We start from the raw sequence: 15263 nt of genomic DNA, 5'->3' as shown, positions 1-15263 counted from the left end.
TAAGATGCATTAGGATTCTTTAGCAATGCTTGAAAATCCTATATAACAGGGAACTATGTGTTTGTAAAAAAAAAAAAAAAAAAAAAGAGAGAGAGAGAGAGAGGGAGAGAACAAGAACAAGAACAAGAACAATTCTTTATTTTACGAGGGTAATAGAGTAAGCAGTGATCTGCTTTTTTACATCTGGCCCTCGCCCTAAAGAGGGACTAGTCTAAAATTGCTAAAGAATAAGCAAGTAAAGAAAACAAACTACTGCTACATGATTATAATAGAAATGAAAGTAAGAACATATCATCAATTTACATACAATACATTGCTTAAATGAAAAATGTAAGTTCATTTGACATGAGTTAAGAATTATAGAGTAGATTGCACTGACGCAACAACGTTGTAAGTGCCATGCCCATTGACATACACTGCATTCGAAAGAATCAGTGTATATAAAAATAATAATACATTGTTAAAAAGCACCGGTTGTTCGTTTTAACAACCATTCTAGCGACAACAGATGTTTATTTATACTTCATGAGATAAGACGTATATCTGGTCTTAAAAACGTTTGTGCTGCTAGTTTGCCGTAGGATTGTCGGAAGAGTGTTCCAGAGACTGCTACCTGAATAGACTAAACTAGATTTGAATAGGTCAATCCTAGGCAGAGGCATGTTCAGTCTCATCAATTGGCGTGAAGTTTTTAACGTGAATTTGGAAAATATGGTTTGAGGTACACATCCATGAATAATTTCGTTGAGGCAAGCCAATCATATATTTCCTGTTGTCAGTTTAATAATACTATTTGCCTTCATAATAAGAGAGAGAGAGAGAGAGAGAGAGAGAGAGAGAGAGAGAGAGAGAGAGAGAGAGAGAGAGAGAGAGAGAGAGAGAGAGAGAGAGAGAGAGAGAGCACATCTTATAGGATAATTATGGTAATTACAAATGTTGATTCGGACTTATTTGTGTCGTAATTTTCGAAACGTTATTAACGATACACGTCCGTTGCACATTCATGGCCAATGTACATTATGTTTTGTTCGGAATGTGTGTACCGTAGTTTCTCACTGCCTTCATACGTTTGGGGTTTACGTACTGTGTATGAATGTATTAACTATATAATTTAGAGTAGTCCCTGTCAGGTTGTGTGTGTGTGAGTGTGTGTGTGTGTGTGTGTGTGTGTGTGTGTGTGTGTGTGTGTGTGTGTGTGTGTGTGTGTGTGTGTGTGTGTGTGTGTGTGTGTGTGTGTGTTTTGATTACAGGTTTAGTTATTCGTTGAGGCAAGCCAATCATATATTTCCTGTTGTCAGTTTAATAATACTATTTGCCTTCATTGTCGTAGCATGTTCTTATACAGTGAGCTTTTCATCTTCGGTGTTGCAAGTGTTCATCTTTTTTCGGTTCAATGCCTTTTTGTTTTGGTCAAAATAATTAATTGTTATTTGTTTCACAGTACTTGATCTGTTCATCATTTCCTCATCTTTATTACCAATGCCTTATTTACTTAAAACCTAACTAGAATTATTCGTCTCACCCTATCCACGAATCCTTTATTTCCAGATGATGTTGGAGTTGTTGGTTGTTGTTGTTTGTTTTTTCTTATCTCAGATGTGCAGCAGTGCAATTGTTTGTAAATTAGTAGTTGTTTGGTATTCGACTTTCGGTTTGCGAGCCTGTATTTATTCGGATATTCTTTTGCACTATTTTGCTTTTCTAATATGTTCAATTGTTTGTTAAAGTCACCGACCTTCCTGTACACGATTCGACTCACAATGTCAGATCTGACAAGGCTTTTTAAATATTATGTTGTTACTAGTTAGTCAGTTAGCTGTTGCTTTTCGGGTCCAGCGGACCATAATAGGCCAAATCAGGACCCCATTTATTATGTTGTTATCATGTCTACAATTGGACACACACCAACAATCAACAGCCTGTGTCCTGTCTGTGAAGAGTGGACTTTTCTGATGAAAAAATCTTCAAACGAACTCAAATCTACATTTGTGGAAAGATTTAAATATATAATTATATTAAAACAAAATCCTACTCTGCGCGGGAAACAAGGTGTTGATTTCTGGGATGTCGTTGCTGTGTGTGCTATTCGTATTACACGTCAGAGCCTGTCCAAATTTGAGATTCAGCCGCCGAACATTTTACATACATAATAAACTTGAATCTATGTAAATGTCCACACTTTCTGTTCTATTAAACTATATTGCTCGACTCCGATCCACATTATCCGTTTCTGTGCGTGTGTGTGTATGTGTGTGTGTGTGTGTGTGTGTGTGTGTGTGTGTGTGTGTGAGTGTGTGTTTGTGTGTGTGCGTGCGTGCGTGCGTGTGTGTATGTGTGTGTGTGTGTGTGTGTGTGTGTGTGTGTGTGTGTGTGTGTTTTGTCAAAGGAGGTACATCGAACAAGGAGCTTATCACGAACTCAAGTCATTGATTGAGCCAAACAACAAAGAGGTATTGTTAGCTGATTTTCATACCTTTCATTTAGAAGAAAAAAACCCGCATTGTGCCAAGGAGGGGGGGGGGAGAGAGCTTCGGCTGTTTGTTGTTGACTGGATGGAGTAGATATGTCACTGTTGTAATGTAAGTAAAATAAGAGTAACCCATACAATTGACACTAACATTGTTATTATTCAGACATATATATTTTACCACCGTCACATTTGTGTCGGTTTTAGAAAATCGCATTTTAAACAGGGACATATTTTAGTTTTGTTTGACAGTCACATCAAACAGTTGAGTAATTGTGTATTGTTTTTCTTAATTTCCTTACCACCACCACCGTTCTTTATCGCACTTAATGCAAACAAAACCTTAAAAGCGGAAATGTATCTCATCTCAACAGCTTCACAATCTTGCTGTGAACTGTGTGTTGTATTGTATACACACAAACACTCGTTGCCCGACCGCTCGACTGTACGCATGTTTCATAACGTGAATGCGTGAGCTGCTTGTATCCAAAGGGGATGTATCTTCTCAAAACCACGTGTGTGGCTGCAGCTCTCGCATTTGCATTTCAAGCTGTCTGTGGCGATATGCTATGTGAGTATCTTATTTCCGTTCTTCAGTGCAAAGTAAACGAAGATATATAACACTAGATGATTACCCGCTTCGCCGGGTACCGGCTTCGCCGGGAAGAAGTAGAGCCGAATACCCGGCTGCGCCGGGCACCCGGGTGTACGTCGGCTTCGCCGGCGCACGAAGGAAAGGAGATAAACGCGCAAAACACTGGAGACCTTCTAAAAATAGTAACGTGCAGTGACCTTCTAAAAATAGTAACGTCGTAACGGGAATATGGATTGACGCCACACGGAGGAAGGGAGATAATCGCGGCTGAAAACACTGGAGAAGATAAGGAAGAGTTACTGGTAGCGGTGGATCCCGACAAAAAACAAACAAATCGGTTCAGCGCGCACAGCGCTGCGCGCTGAGAGCACGTGTTGAAATATCTCATCGATGAGGTTGTGTCCGGGGTCTCTCTGAATAAGCCCACCAAATTTGAAGCAGATCCATCGAGAACTTTGGCCGCGCATCGCGCACAGACACACAGACACTAGTCGTATATATATATATATCCCATGACCTCCCTTCTTTGTCTCTGTTACTTCAGTATGGGTATATATGTTGTATTTTTATAGCTCAATAAATACATCATGGACTCAAAAAAATATATGATAGTGCAGATTCCGATTTGGGCGAAGAACTACTTTGCTCCCGACCTTTGACCTCGCGCCGAACAATGTGACACATTTGTATGAAGTTCCAAAATCGTATTGCACGGCTCAGAAAACCATATCAGTTGCACGCAAAAATGAATCTCAGAACTGATCTGATGTATGAGATGCAATAAGCAAACGTTTCTTTCATTATGAAAGCAATGCAGGTGGGAAAAAACGAACATTCAACTTACAAGATAACCAGATGCTAGCGAACCAAAACAAAAACACGAGTACCCTCCCCTTGCTTCGTTAGCAGACGACTTTTGAGAATCTGTCAGACCGTCCTTACCTGGCACGGTTGGGCTTCGCTATCATCAGCTGTTTCACGTGTTTTGCGAGCAAGTCTACTCTTTTGCCTGGCTCTGCAGTAAGTCCACATTGGCGATGAAGGTATCTAAGAACTTAACATGTGTGTATTTTTCCGTAATCCAGTCATATTCTTTCAAAATGCAATCAAGCGGCGGTGACAGACTTGGGTCCTGTTTTCCTCGCACCCATACCAGTTTAGGTTCATGCAAACACACTCACAAAACAGTTTATCATGTAGATACATTTCAAATAGGGAGCAAATGGTTAAATCTACATATGTGTTCCCTAAAATTTGCTTCTCTGTCAATAAGACTAATTGTATAATAATGCGTTCGAAAAAAACAACGTGGAATCGATTCTGAATCGAGTCGAGTAAGCCAAATGGGGGCCAAACCGGTTTCCACGTTCCGCCGACCTGAAACGCAAAAGAATTGTGCGCTTCAACTAAATGGATTTCTATACGACTTCATTACTTTCTTGCAACTTATGAACCTTTACTTAAAGCTTTTAAACGGTCTGAAAGTAGTGTTACCGCGTACTTATAGATGCACTCATTCGTTTTATTTTTTCAGCGACGGTCACTTAGTTTAAGGTTGCAAAAAGGCCAAGTCTCGCTGAAAACACTGTTTCACACTCCACAGATCGCAACAGTGCCGCTAGTAGTCTACACTTTGTGTTTGATGGTAGAATGGGATATACAGATTACAACACTCGTGGTTTTTTATATGGCTTGTATTTCAGTCAAGACCCAGCGGGAATATCAATCGAGAGCCACTCGCCAAAGGCTCGTGTCTCCCGATGATATTCATCCGCTGGGTCTTGACTGAAATACAAGCCATATAAAAAACCACTCGTGTTGTAACCTATACATATATAGATGGTCTTTAACCCCAGAACCTCATAAAATCGTCTTTATCTCTAAAACTAGTTTACGTTTTTAATTGAGACTTCATGTAATCTCCCATCACCATACGACCTTCCTGTTGCCCCACTTTTGAAAGAATATATGTGTAAACAAACAAATAAACAATGACGTAATTTGAACTACACAGTCGGGATGATGTGGATCGAGGACAACCCATAATTATGGAGTTACGTAATAAATTGTACATTGTGCATTCTTTTTCGGATGGCGTGGGTCGTGTACGACCCATACTCTGGAAAGAGGCGGCAAAACGTGCATTATTCTTATTCGGATGGCGTGGGTCGTGTCAAGGGGAGCAGTGTGCCATTAAATAAAATGTGCTGCACAGTTCGTACCAGCATTTAAAATAGTGTATCCATATTGACGTGAAGACACACATTTTAGGTTTACCCACATTCAGATGGTTAAAGCCAAGCAGGATTGTGCATAGTTGAAAGTATTCTGGCATACTGTTGATGAATGCATTGCATGCTACTTCTTTTTGCACAATATGGCAGTCTCACTCAATGAAAACTGACACATCGTGAGGAATAGTTCACAGGGTACATACATAGCAAACAATAGTAGAATTCCGAAAATAACTGTCGGGTTATGAATGGTTAAATATCCCTTTTACTTGAACACTCGTTGCAGGGGCCAATCACTAGCGAGAGGTGTGTCTGAAACACGTGGGCAGGAGCACACGTGAATTCATTTGTCTCTGAAAAAACAAGGATATTCACTCTTTCACAACTTATACAAACCCGACAGAGATATTTCCGAACATTGTATATTGGTGTTAAAATGTCGTAGCCTTTTTGTTTCCTTAGTAATCTGTTTATTTCCATTCTTCTCCTTGAAGGTTCATCGTTTATAACCAAAACGACGCTGGTTCCTAAAAATGGTGGTTCCACCTTGACCTTTACTGTGGAGAACACATGTGAAGGCGAGAACAGCTTTGTCAAGTCGGTCAAAGCGTTTCAGGGCAGCAACGATCGTCCGGATTTTCCAACTCCCATTTGCAACATTCGGTTTGAAGACGGAGAGTGTTCAAAACCTGTAGGTTGCACGTGCTTTTCCCATTCACTGACAGGACGCATTGACAACTTCAGGGGAGACGACTTAACCCTTGTTGGAGAACTGGGAAACGGTTACAAGTTTGAGAAGGTAGTGGATTTCGTTCAAACTGGTGAGTATTCCACTCTCTCTCTCTCTCTCTCTCTCTCTCTCTCTCTCTCTCTCTCTCTCTCTCTCTCTATCTCTGTCTCTGTATCTCTCTGTCTCTGTCTCTGTCTGTCTGTCTGTGTCTCTGTCTGTCTGTCTGTCTGTCTATCTCTCTCTCTCTCTCTCTCTCTCTCTCTCTCTCTCTTTCTCTTCTCTCTCTGTTATTTAGATATAAATAAATACAGGTTCAAAGTTCTCTCTCTCTCTCTCTCTCTCTCTCTCTCTCTCTCTCTCTCTCTCTCTCTCTCTCTCTTTATGTCCCTCATTCTGCCTCGTCCTGTGTGTGTATGTGTAACGGCATTATATATGCGTCTTCCTCTCTATCTGTCTATATGTATGTCTGTCTCAATATCTCTTTCGCCGCCTGCCTGTCAGTCTGTCAGATTGGAAGATTACGTTAAGCCGAAAACATGTATCATTTCGTAATGAAGTTTGGGGTTCTGTCTGCCTGTCTGTCTGTCTGTCTGTCTGTCTGTCTGTCTGCCTGTCTGTCTGTCTGTCTGTCTATGTATCTCTTAATGTCTCTTTTTCAATCTATCTCTCTCTCTCTCTCTCTCTCTCTCTCTCTCTCTCTCTCTCTCTCTCTCTCTCTCTCTTTCTCTCTCTTTCTCTCTCTCTCTCTCTCTCTCTCTCTCTCTCTCTCTCTCTCTCTCTCTCTCTCTCTCTCTCTCTCTCTCTCTCTCTCTCTCTCTCTCTCTTGCTCTTTGTATTTGTCCTGCCTATCTGTCGACTGGGCAAAAATCGATTCTTGTATATACCTTTTCCTGAATGCTACTAAAGGTTGTTTCCTCAAGTGCTCTCAACTGTGCCCATTCATTAGTTCTACCCATCATACAAAGACATAGCAAGGACGAAACCACTGCACAACTCTTGCTGAGCTTAACTATAATATACACTGTCAGACTGTGCTCAGAAGAAAAAGAAAAAGAAGAAGGACTAGAAGATTGATTGGCTGATTATTAGATGATTGCTGAATCGATCGATTGATCAACCAGTTGACTTGTTTTTTCCTTCTTTTCTTTAATCCATTATCCATTCATTCTTCAGTTTTGCCTGGTACTGCAACTCCTGAACAAGAGCAAAAGCAGGACCCTCCACAATGGAACAACTCTTTGACCCTGATCGTAGCTGTGTCAGCCAGTGCTGTTGTCGTCGTCACTGTTATCGTTGTTCTCGTCGCCTGCTGTATAACGAAGAAAATCAGAGGTAGGTAGCTAGCTATAAAATTAGTAGTGAGGATATCTTTGTCCCATGATGCACAAAGTGTCTATTTGTTGTCTGTATGTGTCCCTGATAAGTAATTGTTTTCCACATTGGCAGTCATTGAAGTTTGCATACGAGGAAAATGTCGGCAAGAGAGAAGTATATTGTAAACAATAATCATTGGATTTCCTTGTCATGTTCATTTTTGTTGATCTCTTGTCAAATAATGGTTTTACAAAGACGATTGTTGAAGTTTTGATCACCAAAGAAGCTGAAATAATTAGACGAATGTCTTACTTTCACAAAGTATATTGTTTGTGAGTGCACGAATTTATTCCTGTGCAGTTAATCAGTAACTTTCACCATCCTTACAATCATAATTTTGTCAATTCGCGTTTATTTTTTTCCGTCGTCAAATTGTCAACCCCCTACCCACACTCCTTCACGCTCATTATGTTTAAACTAAACAGAGCGACGCTCCAGACCACGATCCCTAGGATATCCAGGGAGGCCTTTACCGCTACGACCCATGTCGACCGAGGGTGAGAAACTCAATCAACGGTGGCAGAGCAGGCGATCTTCCAAAACACACAGCAATCACAGCTACGATGAAGTGGTCGAAGTTCCGGCCAGCAACATTGAAACAGGTAGAAAATAAACTTAAGCTCAAAAATTAAGCAAGTGTATATGTGCATCAGTATATTACTTATACAATTTGTTTACTCAGCTTTTCCAATGGTTCTTATGAAAAGCGTATGTCTCGTACGCTTATTGCGATTTAATGCTCACTGTCTGAAAAGGGTCCCTTTGGAAAAGAAAAAACCCCAATGTTTTGGACAATAATGTTTGTCAAACAAAATAAGACTTAAACATAGACATAATTTAACCATAACGTAGCTAACTCAACTCGCCTATAGATGTTTTATTTTCTATTCATTACATCATTGCATTTTACAACATTTGTGCGATGCTGCAAATTATTACTAAGATACCTTTTTGCGTTCCCAAGTTGTACCTATTCTGAATGTTCGTCGATTTTTGTATTTGTACCTTACGTTTTTGTCAGGTCAATTTTGAGGGTACCCGTACTTGGGCGTTATTTTTTAGTCTTTTGATGTAGGTTACCACTAGTCCATTGATTGTCAAGACTAGTGTTTTTCTTGTTTTGTTTTGATTTTACAAACACTTTGAAGATGTTGCTTTTTCTTGCAGGTGCTTCACAAGATCTGAGTACAGCACATTCACAATCCAAAGGGGATACTTATTATCTTCACGCAGTTAGTTCTGCTTCAGACGAGCACCGATTTCTTCATAAACAGGAAACTACACTAAAACCATGCCAGAAGAAATTTGATGATGATGGTTACATCCTACCCAGCACTCCTCTTAGTACTGAAAGAACGTGCACCAAGAAAGACGCTGTCAAACCATCCAATGGAAACTCTCTCAAAATCAAGAAAGTTACACCTGGTTTGTCTTATGAAAACTCTCCTGGAATCAAGAAAGGTGTTCCCGGATCGTCGTATGAAAACTGCAGGGAAAACATGGAAGCTGCTTTTCAGCCGACTTTGAAAAACGCCGCTGGAAGAAAACAGGGTACTCGTGGGGCAGCATATGAAAACTGCGAAGAAAAGAAGAAGAGTTATACGCATTCATCCTATACAAACTTATCTTGAAAAAAACAAGATTGTTACAAGTTGTGGGTGGGTTTTCGCATGGACACATACCTACAGGGATAAACGCTGCTTCCAAACCAACTGATGACAACACGGTTTAAGACCAAAGGGTAAAACTTTTACAATAAGAGACTTCTACATTTGAAAAGTGAAATTCCCCTACCCAACCCTATAATTTGTTCTTCTGCTTTAAGTTCACCATCATGGAGAATTGTGTAATAAATGGTATTGTTTTGGTCACGTAATATATCCTTTTCTGCTTGAGTTGGTGTTCTCGTTGCATATTGTTAATTGTAACATGTCATATATTTTGATTACATGTTTGCTTAAAACAAAAGTAAACTAAATGAAGCCAGACTGTTGACAGTTCTGACCTGAGTTCATTATTAGTTTCTGAGATGCCAACTAAAGTGTCGCACGGCCTAACTTAATTTCATATGTTTTGGTGGTATGTTTGATGCCAACCAAATTGCTGTCTTCTCTGAAGTTACTTCATAATATGTTGTTCTTCACCGTGTGTGAGGTGCCAAAATCGTCAAGAAAAAAGATTAGAAAAATGATTAATAGCTCCGGTTAAAGTTATTTGCTCCACACTGTTGTCATAATATTAAGCGTTTAGTAGTTGGAAAAAACACACAAGATCCTGATTCATCTTTAAAGTGTGTTTGCTTGTGTGTGTGTGTGTGTGTGTGTGTGTGTGTGTGTGTGTGTGTGTGTGTGTGTGTGTGTGTGTGTGTGTGTGTGTGTGTGTGTGTGTGTGTGTGTGTGTGTGTGTGTGTTTTGATCTTGTGTATTGTTTTGTTTTCTGCCTTGATAGCTCTTAGTGGCTTTCCTCCAAGTTTGAATCAGTAAAAACAAAAGCAAAAAAAGTGTTCTGCATGCTAGAGGCACCAAAACCGCCAAAACTGGTTCGGTGGAATGTTTCGCCGAGCGTTCGACGAGCTGGTTCTGCGTGGTTCGGCTGTGGTCGGTGGCGGGCTTAACTCCTATTCCTGTTCTCTCGTGCCCTTTCCCCACCTCCTGTATCACCAACCCCTTCCCATTTTCTGCTTGTCTGTGTATCTGTTTTGTTTTTTGTTTTGTTTCTTCGTTTCCTGAAATGAGTTAATGTATTTATTCCGCCATCATGCTAACCTTTGTTTTGTAATTACTCTGATTGCTTAAACTAAGCATTATATGCTTGAGTATGTAATCATCCATGCATTGTTCTTGTCATGATTAAAATTGAATAAAGTTTTGTTTAAACCAAACCGCCATGTCGACATCGCCTAGCTATAGTTCACTGCCCCCCCCCCCCCCCCCCTGCCTCCGCCGCCCCACATTTCTCCCACCCCCACTCAATGCAGTATGTGTGGACTGCACTACACATTGCACTTTTGACGAGCGTGTTACGCTCCACCTATAAAAAACGCTGGCGCTGGACCCGAGTACTCTTCAGACTGGCTCGCTCCCTTGGTATGAAAGTTTTTGTCTTGTGCACGTGGATTAAAAAAAATAATTATTTATTTTACACAATTAAAAAAAATATTAGAGTAAAATAAAACATTAAAACGTTCATAATAAACAATAGTAAACAAGAATTTATAAACAAAAAAAACCAATTTAAAAAAAAAATAGACCGCCCATGCCGGGAATCGAACCCGGATCACTTTGGCCATAGTCGGAAACGCTTTCCACCAAGCCAACAAATCTGACATTCGCCAGTGAACTCAAATGCCTATAGTCCTCGCGCATTGGTACACGCACGCAAAGCACGCACGCACGCACGCACGCAAAGCCTGGTGTCGCTGACTTGGCTGGGCGGTTTATCAGCCGAACGGCTGTTGTATCCCACCGCGAATCGCGCCCACCGTTAAGAGTCGTTTTTTGTGGATTATTTGGCATTTAGGTCCCAGGTAACATTATGAAGTTTTAATAGGATCAATCGGACCTATTATCAAGTTAGTGTATCAACTTTTGAACGAACTGCGCCCAGTAGTTTCCCAGCAATAAGCTGTTAAGTCGAGACAGACACACAGATACACACACAGAGACACAATTAAAGTCTGCAGGACCCTCCTACTGCGTACTCGGGGATAACAGTCGCTGTGAGCTTTGTGTTCAGTTCAATAAGGCACGCTATGAAATAGGCCGGAAGGGTATCATTACACACACACACACACACACACACACACACACACCCACACACACACACACGCACGCACGTACGCACGCACGTACGCACGCACACGCACACACACACACACACACACACGCACACGCACACACACACACACACACAGACAGCACAGGCGCACGAAAACAATTTTCATTTTCAGGACGCACTTTTTTTCTGCATAGTTTTGACAATCTGGTTAGGATGCCTATACCTTATTTCAAAGGGAGGAATGCTAAAAACAAAAACGTCATGTAGAATAGATGTCAGAGGGACTGCTAACGTAAACTACCTGGTATACTCTGTACAATGTCGATGCAAATCTTCAGCGAAAAAAACCGCTGTTTCCCCGCTGAGTATTGAATGGGAACATCGATGGAGATCTGTGCACGTCAAACCGAGTTTAGCATTCAAGAAGGCGTTTCTTACACATTGCCGCGTTGTAACGTAAGTGGCGACATTCCTGCTTGTATGAGTGTATGATTGCCAATTATAGGGCAGTATCGCAATTTCGAGGCAGACATCCAGCAATGCGGAAACGAAACTATCTCTATTCAGTGTATAACTCTGAATGACCTCGAGAATACTTTGTGCTGACAAGGGGAGACAACCTCATTAGAACGCTGCTTTATGGGTACCAACAGTTATTTCCTCAATAAGAACAGTGTTGAAACGTGTCAACACAAATCTGCACATGTGGGTGGATAAACTTCAAGATATATAAGGAACGAGATAATGCTTTAAACATATGTACTTAAGAGCAATGTTGCTATTATACAAATTGTTTTAATTATTTATTTTGGAACGTTCCACAACATTTACATTGTTCTACCAAGATTTATAACACAAATGTAGCTAATCTATTATCAATTAAACGTGCTCAAGTTTTCCGACCTCCTTCTGTTGTTAACTGTTTTAATTTTGTATTGTTATCATTGTGTGTCTGTGCGTCCCAAAGACAGATTGTAAGAAACAGCGTAGCCTTAAATCTTAATCCTTGTTAAATAAAGTTCAATTCAATTCAATTCTCTCTTTCTCTCTTTATTTGTCCTGCCTATCTGTCGATTGGGCAACATACTTCAGACTCGATTCTTTTATCTACCTTTTCCTGAATACTACAAAAGGTAGTTACACCAAGCGCTCTCAACTGTGCCCATTCACTAGTTCTACCCATCATACACAAACATAACAACAACAAAACAACTGCACAAACCTTGCTGAGCTGAAATATAATAATTATACACTATAAGACAGTGCCGAGGGGAAAAAAGAAGAAGAAGGACTAGAACATTGATTGGCTGATTATTTGATTGATGATTGAGTAATCGACCGATTGATCAGCGAATTGATATAATTATTGATTGACTGGGTTTTGTTTCTAATCCATGATCCATTAATTCTTCAGTTTTGCCTAGTACTGCCACTCCTGAACAAGAGCTAGAGCAGGACCCTCCACCAGGGACCAACTCTTTGACCCTGATCGTAGCTGTGTCAGCCAGTGCTGTTGTCGTCGTCACCGTTATAGTTGTTCTCGTCGCTTGCTATATACAGAAGAAAAGAAGAGGTAGGTAACTATAAATAAAATCAAAGTGAGAATCTCTTTGTTGTCCTAAGTGTACATTCAAGTGTGTGTCTATTTGTTGTTTGTGTGTATATGTCTGTGTCTGTAATTAGCAATTGTTTTCTACATTGACAGTCAATGAAGTTTGCATACGAGGAAAATGTCGGCAAGAGAGAAATATATTGTAAACAATAGTCCTTGGAATTCCTTTTCATGTTGATTTTTGGTTTTGTTGTGAAAAATCGCGGTTTGACAAAGACGAATTTCGAAGTTGTGATCACCCAAGGAGCTGAAATCCCTAGATGAATGTGTTACTTTTCACAAAGTAGATTGTTTGTGATTGCACGAATGTATTCGTTTGCAGTAAATAATAAGTTAACTTCATCATACTTACATCTATAATTTTGTGAGTTCTTTTTCATTACTACGTCGTCAAATGTTCAAACCCGAACCCACACTCCTTCACTCCCATTATGTTTAAACTAAACAGAGCGACGCTCCAGACCACGATCGCGAGGATATCCAGGGAGGCCGTTACCGCTACGACCGATGTCGCCCGAGGGAGAAGACCTCAATCAACGGTGGCAGAGCAGGCGATCATCCAAAACACACAGCAATCACAACTACGATGAAGTAGTCGACGTTCCGGGCAGTATCAATGAAGCTGGTACAAAATACCGATTGTCAACTATTGTAGTTCAGTCATTTCACACACGGATGTCCCAACTCATATCATTCACCTTTGCTATAAATGATGCCATTGCGTGTTGATCTATCTCTTTCAGTCCATGTGATAACACTGGGTATATGAATGAACCAAACTACGTAAACTATATCATTATTTTACAAATATTAAGTTCATTTTACTTCTTGTTGCAGATGCTCTCCAAGATCTAAGTACAACACATACGCAATCCACAGGGGATACTAATTATCTTCATGAAATTTGCTCTGCATCAGAACAAAATCGTGTTCATCACATACACACAAGTATACAGAAGAAACATGATGCTGATGGTTACGTTCTTCCTAACCCTCCTGTTGGTACTGACAATGAGAGACCCAAGGACCCAGAAAGGCGGTGGCGGGCAATCCGATGAAAACACTCCTGGGATCAAGAAAGGTGCCCGTGGGTCCTCTTATCAAAACTCCGATAAAAAAACGATTTTCAGCCATCTTCGAAAACCACTGCCAGAACCATACCAGATGATCATGGGCCATCCTATGAAAACTGCAAAGAAAACAAGAAGCCTGCAACATGTTGTTATGAAAACTCACCTTGAACAAAGTTGGTTGTTACAAAGCTTTCTTTAAGACTTCAATCAATCAATCAATCAATGAGGCTTATATCGCGCATATTCCGTGGGTACAGTTCTAGGCGCTGTGCAGTGATGCCGTGTGAGATGAAATTTTATACGGCCAGTAGATTGCAGCCATGTCGGCGCATATTTACCTTTCACGGCCTTATTCCAAGTCACACGGGTATGGTAGACAATTATTAATTGTGCCTAAGCAATTTTGCCAGGAAAGACCCTTTTGTCAATCGTGGGATCTTTAACGTGCACACCCAATGTAGTATACACGGGGGGTGGTTCTGACACCGAAGAGAGTCTGCACACAAAGTTGACTCTGTGAAATAAATTTCCGCCGAACCTGGGATCGAACTCGCGCTGACAGCGGCCAACTGAATACAAATCCAGCGCGCTACCAACTGAGCTATATCCCCGCCCCGAGGACTTAAGGCATAACAGATACTTTCATTTTCTTTGAAGACATCTCGATTGGAGACACAAAGTCAGTACCAAACTACACAGTGAGAACTCACCATCTGGAAACAATAGTGAATGTTTTATATTTGGTTTTTTACTTGCTACTGTATTCGATATTTAAAGAGAGTGTACCGAAGGCTCCATTTCGGAAAGTGTTCTAATGATTCGGATCTTAAAACGTTCAAGAGACATTCGCTGTACTGTCATTTAAAAACACCTGCAATGATTTGGTCAAAACTGCTCCGTAACTATGCCAACTATGCCAACACTATGTATCAGACCATTATCGTGTGTGTTGGCATATATTCAACTACCAACACAAACTGTGTAGCTCTCGGTTCAATTTCAGTTAAATATGTATAGGAATAGCACATGCAATACTCAGGGTCGAAAGGTAGGACGAAAATTATGACTCGCCCAAAAACGTCACAATGAGAATTACAGACTGGGAGGCCCACTCAAAACACTGCCGTTTTCGATTTGAGTACCTCAGCGCTAAAACGTGTATTGTATTCCTGGTTTGTAGTAGGCTGAACTGTATAGCTCTTGGAGCGATTTGAGACATTGTTTTTGTTAGATATCATTCCCTTTACACGCCGAGACGGATTAAGGTTAAAGGCCTTCAAATACACACTGTGTCTGGTTGCACAGTTGTGGGTGCTGAAAGCAAGCTCTTGTGGGCATTCCCTCACGTTTTAATGAGAATAAACACACACACACACACACACACACACACACACACACACA

The 15263-nt window shown here is 40.6% G+C and overlaps 1 protein-coding gene and 1 long non-coding RNA gene across 2 annotated transcripts in view; both read left to right on the top strand.

The window, feature by feature from the left end:
• The window catches only part of LOC138972755 (hexokinase type 2-like), a 289080-nt gene that overhangs the window by 100211 nt on the left and 173606 nt on the right, over window positions 1-15263 (top strand). The gene's annotated exons all lie outside the window — the stretch shown is intronic.
• LOC138972160 (uncharacterized) lies at window positions 7155-9733 on the top strand. The gene is made up of 3 exons (XR_011457466.1): window positions 7155-7358; window positions 7826-8002; window positions 8568-9733. It is a non-coding gene; the product is annotated as an uncharacterized lncRNA (long non-coding RNA).

The sequence above is a fragment of the Littorina saxatilis genome, linkage group LG8 (assembly GCF_037325665.1).
Source record: "Littorina saxatilis isolate snail1 linkage group LG8, US_GU_Lsax_2.0, whole genome shotgun sequence".
Taxonomy (NCBI): Eukaryota; Metazoa; Mollusca; class Gastropoda; order Littorinimorpha; family Littorinidae; genus Littorina; species Littorina saxatilis.
This window is presented reverse-complemented; position numbering and strand designations above follow the sequence as displayed.